Consider the following 7,692-nt stretch of genomic DNA (forward strand, 5'->3'; position numbering starts at 1 on the left):
TTGTTGAGAGTGAAGCCATTAGTCCGCAGGTCCTGCTGAGTAAGATTAACTTCCTGAAGGGCCTCACACCAAAAGTACAGGCAGCACAGAAAAGGGAAATCAGAGACAGCAAGCAAAAGGCCTTGAACTGTTCCTTGTGTCCATATTTTCATGTGGGTCACAAAGAGCTTCAATCGACACCACAAACTTTTCTTTAACTGGCTTAACTGGTGCATGATGAGCACTCCAGTGTGTTCACTAGCATTCCAGTATGGTCCATTAACACAACCCACTGATGGACGAAAGCAGCAAAGGTAGAAAACATTGTCTCAAGAATTCCCCAAAAAAAAATGCCACACCCAATGCATTTTCAGCAAGAGTGCTGACTGCTCAAGTTCAGCGAATGGCCCACACAGCCATTGAAAGTACCTTTCTTGTTCTTTCCCTTAAGAATGACTTGTACACCTCCATGGATTTATAGTAACCTTGGGCACAGTACGTTAATATGTCCAGTCCATCACTTTCCAGTTTTTTAAGAAAACATGATTCCAAAGTACTTAGCAGACATTATGTCTGTGACAGCTTCTCTTTCACGTTATTTGCCAGGGGACTTAGAAACTCATTCTGAGTTTTTGGTGCAAGAAAAGAGATTGATACCTTAAATTTACAAGTGCCCCGCTTTAATCTCTTTAGGTGCCTGTTACATGCAGTACAGTGAAGTAGTTGGTCTGCCTCTTCTGGCCATTGTTTTTGTGACTCCCACCAGATGACTGGGTGGGACTATGCAAATGTAAGGTGCTTGTAGCACACCAAGGGGATTGGATAGCTTGCTAATAATGTAAATGAGGTACATGGCTCCCATGTGGGAGTGGGACCATGCAAATAAGCTATGTGGAAACGTAGTAAGGGGATTGGTCAGTTTTGTCCTTCTGCTAGGCTTAAAATAAACCCTCCCAAGAGCAGAAGAGTGGATATCACTGTCATCAAAAGAGAGGAGTCAGGAGTGGAGTGAGACCTTGTACTGGAGATCCCTGGACTGAGACGATGTCAGAGAGATGGCAGCAACAGAACCCAGAGACTGGCATCAGACAGTGCAGCAGGCCTGCCAGCCCATGGAACAAGAAAGATGAGTGCCTTTGGGCAGGAAACGTTCTGGCAGAGTGGGGTACACCTATCGGCAGAGCTAAGAGCTTTATAACACTTGCCTGAGTGGGACAGAAGCCAAGCCAAGAGGCCAAGGACCAAAGAGAGGCATGCCTACAGGCATGGTAGGGGGGGGCAGTCCTGATTGAAGAATTGTATCCTGAGCATTTCTGAGCCTGAATTGTAAGCTGTTACTTCCCTAATAAAACCCATAATCATGAATATTGTTTGTGAGTTCTGTGTAGCCATTGCAATGAACTATTAAACCCAGCAGAGAAGTAGACAGTGCTGTGGGAGGGCCAGTTGGTGTCAGAATTGGTAAAAAATAAAAGGTTGAAGGGTGGTAGCATGTCTGACTTCCACCTTATGGGAATCAGCTTTGGGCTATTACAACTGATTCTTCTCGCTCTCTCTCCCCCTTGTGAAGTCAGAAAATGTTGCCCTTGCACCCTTTTTGCATTATAGATTGAATTACGTCTCTACAAAATATGTGTTGTAAATCCCACCTCTGTAGCTGGGGTTTTAATCCCATTTGGGACTGGGTTGTCATTGTTATCTTATTGAGACAGGATAATGTAGGATGTTACTCAATCTTGCTGTCAATGTTTTCTACTTTTCAAGATGTGCTTTAAGTCAATCTCTTTTGACATATAAAGGAAACGAAACAGCAAGTGAAAAGAAACAGAGACTGAGGAAGAAAGATGTCGTGCCACATGGAGATCTCCAAGGAACCAAGGAATAGAAGTTGAAGAGACAAGGACCTCCCCTCAGAGCTGGCAGAGAGAAGAACCTTCCCCTGGAGCCGGCAACCTGAATTCAGACTTTTAGCCTCCTAAATTGTGAGAAAATAAATTTCTGTCTGTTAACGCCACCCACTTGTGTTATTTATTATAGCAGCGCTAGAGAACTAAGACAATTCTCTTTCAGCACTGGATCATATTTTGAAAACATCTTAAAACATTCAAGAAAGTGTCCTTTGTTCAATGAGGATTCATCTTCCTTGTCACTATGGTATGCCAGATTCTGCTTGGCAAGATGCAGTGTGATAACTAGCAATCTGTCTAAGAGGTCCCTGTACTTTTTCTTCTCCATTTCCGTCAAAGCAATTGTTTTGGCATCAATGGTTTTGTGTAGCCTCAATCCTGCTGCCAGTGTCTTCCACTTTTCAAGGCAACATGAGTGCTCTTCGGATGTCTCATGGTTATGGACTTTTGGGCTCAATTTCCACCATTTCTGAAACCCAGTCACAAATTGGGACGTCATATTTGTAGTACTAATGGTGAACAGCTGGCAATAAAAGCAGTGTAAGTTCTAGCTGATGAGTGAGTAAACCGTTCATGACCACAGAATATTCTCACCATTTGGCATCACCTTGTGAAATCATTCTGGGAGTGGGCGCATGTCTCCCTTTGCTGGTAACACTGCAAGGTCCATCTTTGTTCTGAAAAGAAGCACTTCCTCTTTTGATGATTTCCACCCAACAATTAGCTGGGACTGGTATCTCCCAGAAAGAAGCATCTCACAAAATCTTTCTCCTTAAACTCACTCACCTCTTTGCACTGTCATGGCTACAGTCACCTTCAGAAGCCTCTTGTGCTTCAAATGCTGCCATTTCCACTCTGCTCTTCTGCAGCTGTGTGCCAGTATCAGAAGAACCAGCTTTATCAACTGGAGAATGACAGGCAGTGTCGTTTGCTGAACCTGCGCCATCATCTGGTCTTCCAACACATTGACACGTGGATCCAGAGAGCCTTTTGACTGATTTAATTCTTGCTTCTTTTACTTTCCTTTACTGGCATCCATTTGGCCTCTTTGATTTATGCACTCTATGTGGCATGACAGAATATCCTTGCACAGTAGAAAAAAGATAAATTAGCAATATTTGAGAAAAAATACTAAGAAAATGTCAATCTATTGGACATGTTAGGTCTACCAAATATAAATTTTAATATGTCACTGTTTTTCAAACCATAAATCAAACTTAAACCCTGAAAATGTCATTAAAATCAGATATATATTTTCAAGACAATGATGTTTTTAAGGAAAATTTTAAAGGGAATTAAATTTAAAAAAAAAAATTTAAGATTTAAGTTATATTTCTCTACATGTATCAAGAACCATAGCATTTCCTCCATTTCATGTTTTAAATGTTAATTTCTCTGTTCATTATGAAAGAGTTACATAATCAATCATTGATATACATGTACTTTTATTATCAACTTAAATAATAGAACAATATGTGATAAACATAGTTAGAAATTGCTTGGATATAATATTTCTTTGATTATATGAATACTAACAACAAAATTGGCTTGTAAAATCTCTCTATATTTAATTATATTATTAGTAACTGAGTGGGAGCCTTTTTTAATTTTTTTTTCTTTCTTTTAATTACTACTCCATTCTTGAAAACGTTATTGATAGAGGTTCACAAATAGTAATTACCACAATCCAAACCAACCAAACTCTGCTGTGGAGTTGGATTTGACAGTGATCCCTCCTTGGGTTTCCAAGGCAGTATCACTACAGAAGTAGATTGCCCAACCTTCCTTCTGAAATTACCACAATATTGTAGCTAAAACACTCACTTGTCTATACCAAGAAATTTGGAAGACAGCTAGCTGGCCAACCAACTGGAAATGATCCATATTTGTGCCTATTCCAAAGAAAGGTGACCCAATGGAATGTGGAAATTATCAAACAATATCATTAATGTCACACAAAAGTAAGTTTTTGCTGAAGATAATTCAAAAATGAATGCAGCAGTACATGGACAGGGAACTACCAGAAATTCTAGCTGGATTCCGAAGAGGATGTGGAATGAGGGATATCATTGCTGATGTTAGACAGATCTTGGCTGAAAGGAGAGAATACCAGAAAGATACTTACCTGTGTTTTATTGATTATGCAAATCAAACTTGTTTCAGCAAGAAGGGAATTTGTTGGCTTCCCAAACAAAACATCTCAGTATCATGCTAGATTCAGGAATGGTTAAGTTCTGGACTCAACTCAACAAGACTCAGTTTCTCTGGTTTGTTGGCTCTAACTTCAAATGTGTTGGTTTTATTCTGGATGGTGGCTAGCTGCCTGAAACACCTCTAGCACTATCCTTGAAGGTTTAGCCCAGCAGAAAAGAGCCAATCTGTTCTCTAGGAGCTTCCAGTAAGTCCTGAGGTGCATTCTGATTGGACCAGCTTAGGTCATATGCTCATCCCAACTGGTCACTGTTGGCATGAGGGGTGCACCTTGTGCTCTGGGTTAGCTCTGGAAATGCTGCATCTAATTGACTAAGCCCTGGGCCTTGGGCTTGACCTCTGACTCCCAGATCATGTGGACTGAAAGTGGGGAGGGAAGGATTTCCAAATGAAAATGGAGGATAGATCTCTACTAGATATATATCCTAGAGAAATAAGAGCTGTGAGGTGAACAGATACATGCACACCTGTGTTCATCACAGAACTATGCACAATAGCAAAAAGATGGAAACAACCTAAATGCCCATCAAGAGATGAATGGTTAAATAAACTATGGTACATACACACACTGGAGTACTACACAATGTTAAAGAACAATGATGAATCTGCAAAACATAACACGGATGCACCTAGAGGACATTATGCTGAGTGAAATCACTGTTGTTATTAGATGCCATCAAATCGATTCTGACTTACAGCAACCCTATTACAACAGAATGAAACACTGTCCTGTCCAGCACCAGTCTCACAATCCTTGCTATGCTTGAGCCCATCATTGTAGCCACTGTGCCAGTCCATCTCATTGAGAGTCTTCCCCTTTTTTGCTGACCCTCCACTTTACCAAGCATGATATCTTTCTCCAGGGAATGGTCCCTTCTGACAACACGACCAAAGTATGTAAGACCAAGTCTGAACACTCTCACTTCTAAGGGACATTCCAACTGTACTTCTTCCAGGGTAGATTTGTTCATTCTTCTGGCAGTTCATGGTATTTTCAGTACTCTTCATCAACACCACAATTCAAAGGCATCAATTCTTTTTTTTTTTTTTATTTGGATTTGGGTGAAGATTTACAGAGTAAATTCACTTTTCATACAGCAGTTCACATATAATTTGTCTCATGTCATTGACCAAAATTTACAATGCAACAGCTCCCCTCCCACTTCCTCCCCACAGTTACCTCCTCCCAGTGTCCATCCCTTCATACTCTTCTGCACCCTGAGCTATCTCCCTGTGCATAAGCAGCCCTTCCTTCTCCCATGATTGTTCTCTCCAGGGTGTGTGTCTACTTGAGGTAAATGTTTAACTCACATGCCTGTACTTTGTTTGGCTGGAAACCACAGTTGTGGGTTCAATTCCAGACCTTAAGGGCAGCTAGGGGCCATAGTCTCAGTGGTTACACCAGGCTCTATTGGACCAGCAAACCTGGTTCCCACCTTTTTTTTTTTTTTTTTTTTCAAAGGCATCAATTCTTCTCTGGTTTTCCTTATTCGCTGTCCAATTTTCACTTGCATGTGAGGTGATTGAAAATATTGTGTCTTGGGTTAAGCACACCTTAGTCTTCAAAGTGACGTCTTTGCTCCTTAACACTTTAAAGAGGTCTTTTGCAGCACCTTTACCCGTGCAATATAACATCTGCTTTCTTGACTGCTGCTTCCATGGGTGTTGTTTGTGAATCCAAGTAAAATGAAATCTTTGACAACTTCAGTCTTTTCTCTATTTATCATGATGTTGCTTATTGGCCCAGTTGTGAGGGGTTTTATTTTCTTATGTTGAGGTGTAGCATACTGCCTAAGGCATTTGGCTATTTACCAGAAGGCTAGCAGTTCAAACCCACCAGCCACTCCTTAGAAGGAAGGTTGGACAATCTACTTCTGCAGTGAAACTGCCTCAGAAACCCAAGGAGGAGTCGCTATGAGTTGGATCTGACTTGAAGGCACATAACAAGAACAACAACAACAACAACAACATGTTGAGGTGTAATCCACACTGAAGGCTGTAGTCTTTGATCTTCATTAGTAAGTGCTTCAAGTTCTCCTCACTTTCAGCAAGCAAGGTTGTGTCATTTGCATATCACAGGTTGTTGATGCATCTTCCCCCAATCCTGACGCCACGTTCTTCTTCATATAGTTCAGTTTCTTAGATTATTTGCTCAGCATACAGATTGAATAAGTATAGCGAAAGGATGCAACCTTAACACACACCGTTTCTGAGTGAAATTAGTCAACCACGAAAGGACAAATATTGTATGAGACCACTATCATAAAAGGCAAGAAAAGGGTTGTACACAAAAAGAAATATTCTTTGATGGTTACCAGGGGTGGGAGGGGAAGGAGGGGAAAGTACTAATTCAAAACAAAACCAAACTCACTGCCATCAAGTCTATACTATAGTGACACCCCCCACTCCCCATTAGGTTTCCAAGGCTGTAAATCTTTACAGAAGCAGACTGTCTCATCTTTCTTCTGTGGAGCAGCTGGTGGATTTAAACCACTGACCTTCTGGTTAGCAGCCAACTGCCTTAACCACTACACTACCAGAGCTCCTTAAAGTACTACCTAGAGGGTCTAGGACCAAACCCAACCCATTGCCATCGAATCGATTCCAATACGTATTAACATGGATGAAGGGGAAGGTGATAAAAAGAAAAGGAAAGAAAATGGAGGGTAGAGGTGTACTGTGTCCAAAATAAGGCAAGAGAGACATGAGGATTAAAGATCAACTGCTCTCCATATCCACTTTCCCGTAGAAGAAAAGTTCTTTCTTTCTTTTTTTTTTTTTTTCTTATATGCAACATGGAAGCAAATCCAAAATACATCTAACTCATAGTGACTTTTCTTCCAAAGTGTCATCTGTGTCTTTCAAACTCATCTGTTGGTGTTTGGACAATAGATTGAAAATCCCTGACCCATTATTTATGGGGTCTCTTGATTCATTCACAGGAGGTATGAACTCATCTCACTGCTAGTGAGTTCACATTTCCATGAAATGTACTATCTGACTTCAAAAGAAAGGAGCATTTCTTCTCCCTGACTCCTGGGGCATGCCAGAGTGAAAAATAAACCTCTGATGGAAGCTGGGCCTCCACAAGACCCCTGCAGAGCAAGAAATTGACAGTGACCTGGGCTGATATGTCTTTCCTGCATAACATGCACACACAGGGAACTTTTCTCACCATGTTCATTTTGACGAACTGTAGTCCCTTGGGAGAATTCAATGCAAGCATTTACTGTGGCCTCCTGGGAGTGAAGAGCGTGTCTTCCCCATCAACACAGTGCCTAACTCAAAACTGGGACTGGAAAAAGGTGCATTGATGGCTGACAGTGAATTTTTCTAGCCAGAGATTGGCAACTTCACACATGAGCCAGACCACAGTCCCAAGTTCTCTTTGGGATTGGATGTCAAAGGGAGGAGATGTGAACACATTGGAAAAGGGAACAGAAAAGCCATCTGCCTCTCTTGGGTTCACTGAAAATCCATGCACCTGCCAACCATTGCATACATTCCACAGGGGGCTGTATCCATCTATATCCCACAGACAATGGGTTCCATGTACTCAAACAAAAAGGAGTTCCTGGAAGGATATGGGTTAGCT

This window comes from Orycteropus afer, unplaced genomic scaffold (assembly GCF_000298275.1).
Source record: "Orycteropus afer afer isolate SDZICR_OR568_19922 unplaced genomic scaffold, OryAfe1.0 scaffold00049, whole genome shotgun sequence".
NCBI lineage: Eukaryota > Metazoa > Chordata > Mammalia > Tubulidentata > Orycteropodidae > Orycteropus > Orycteropus afer.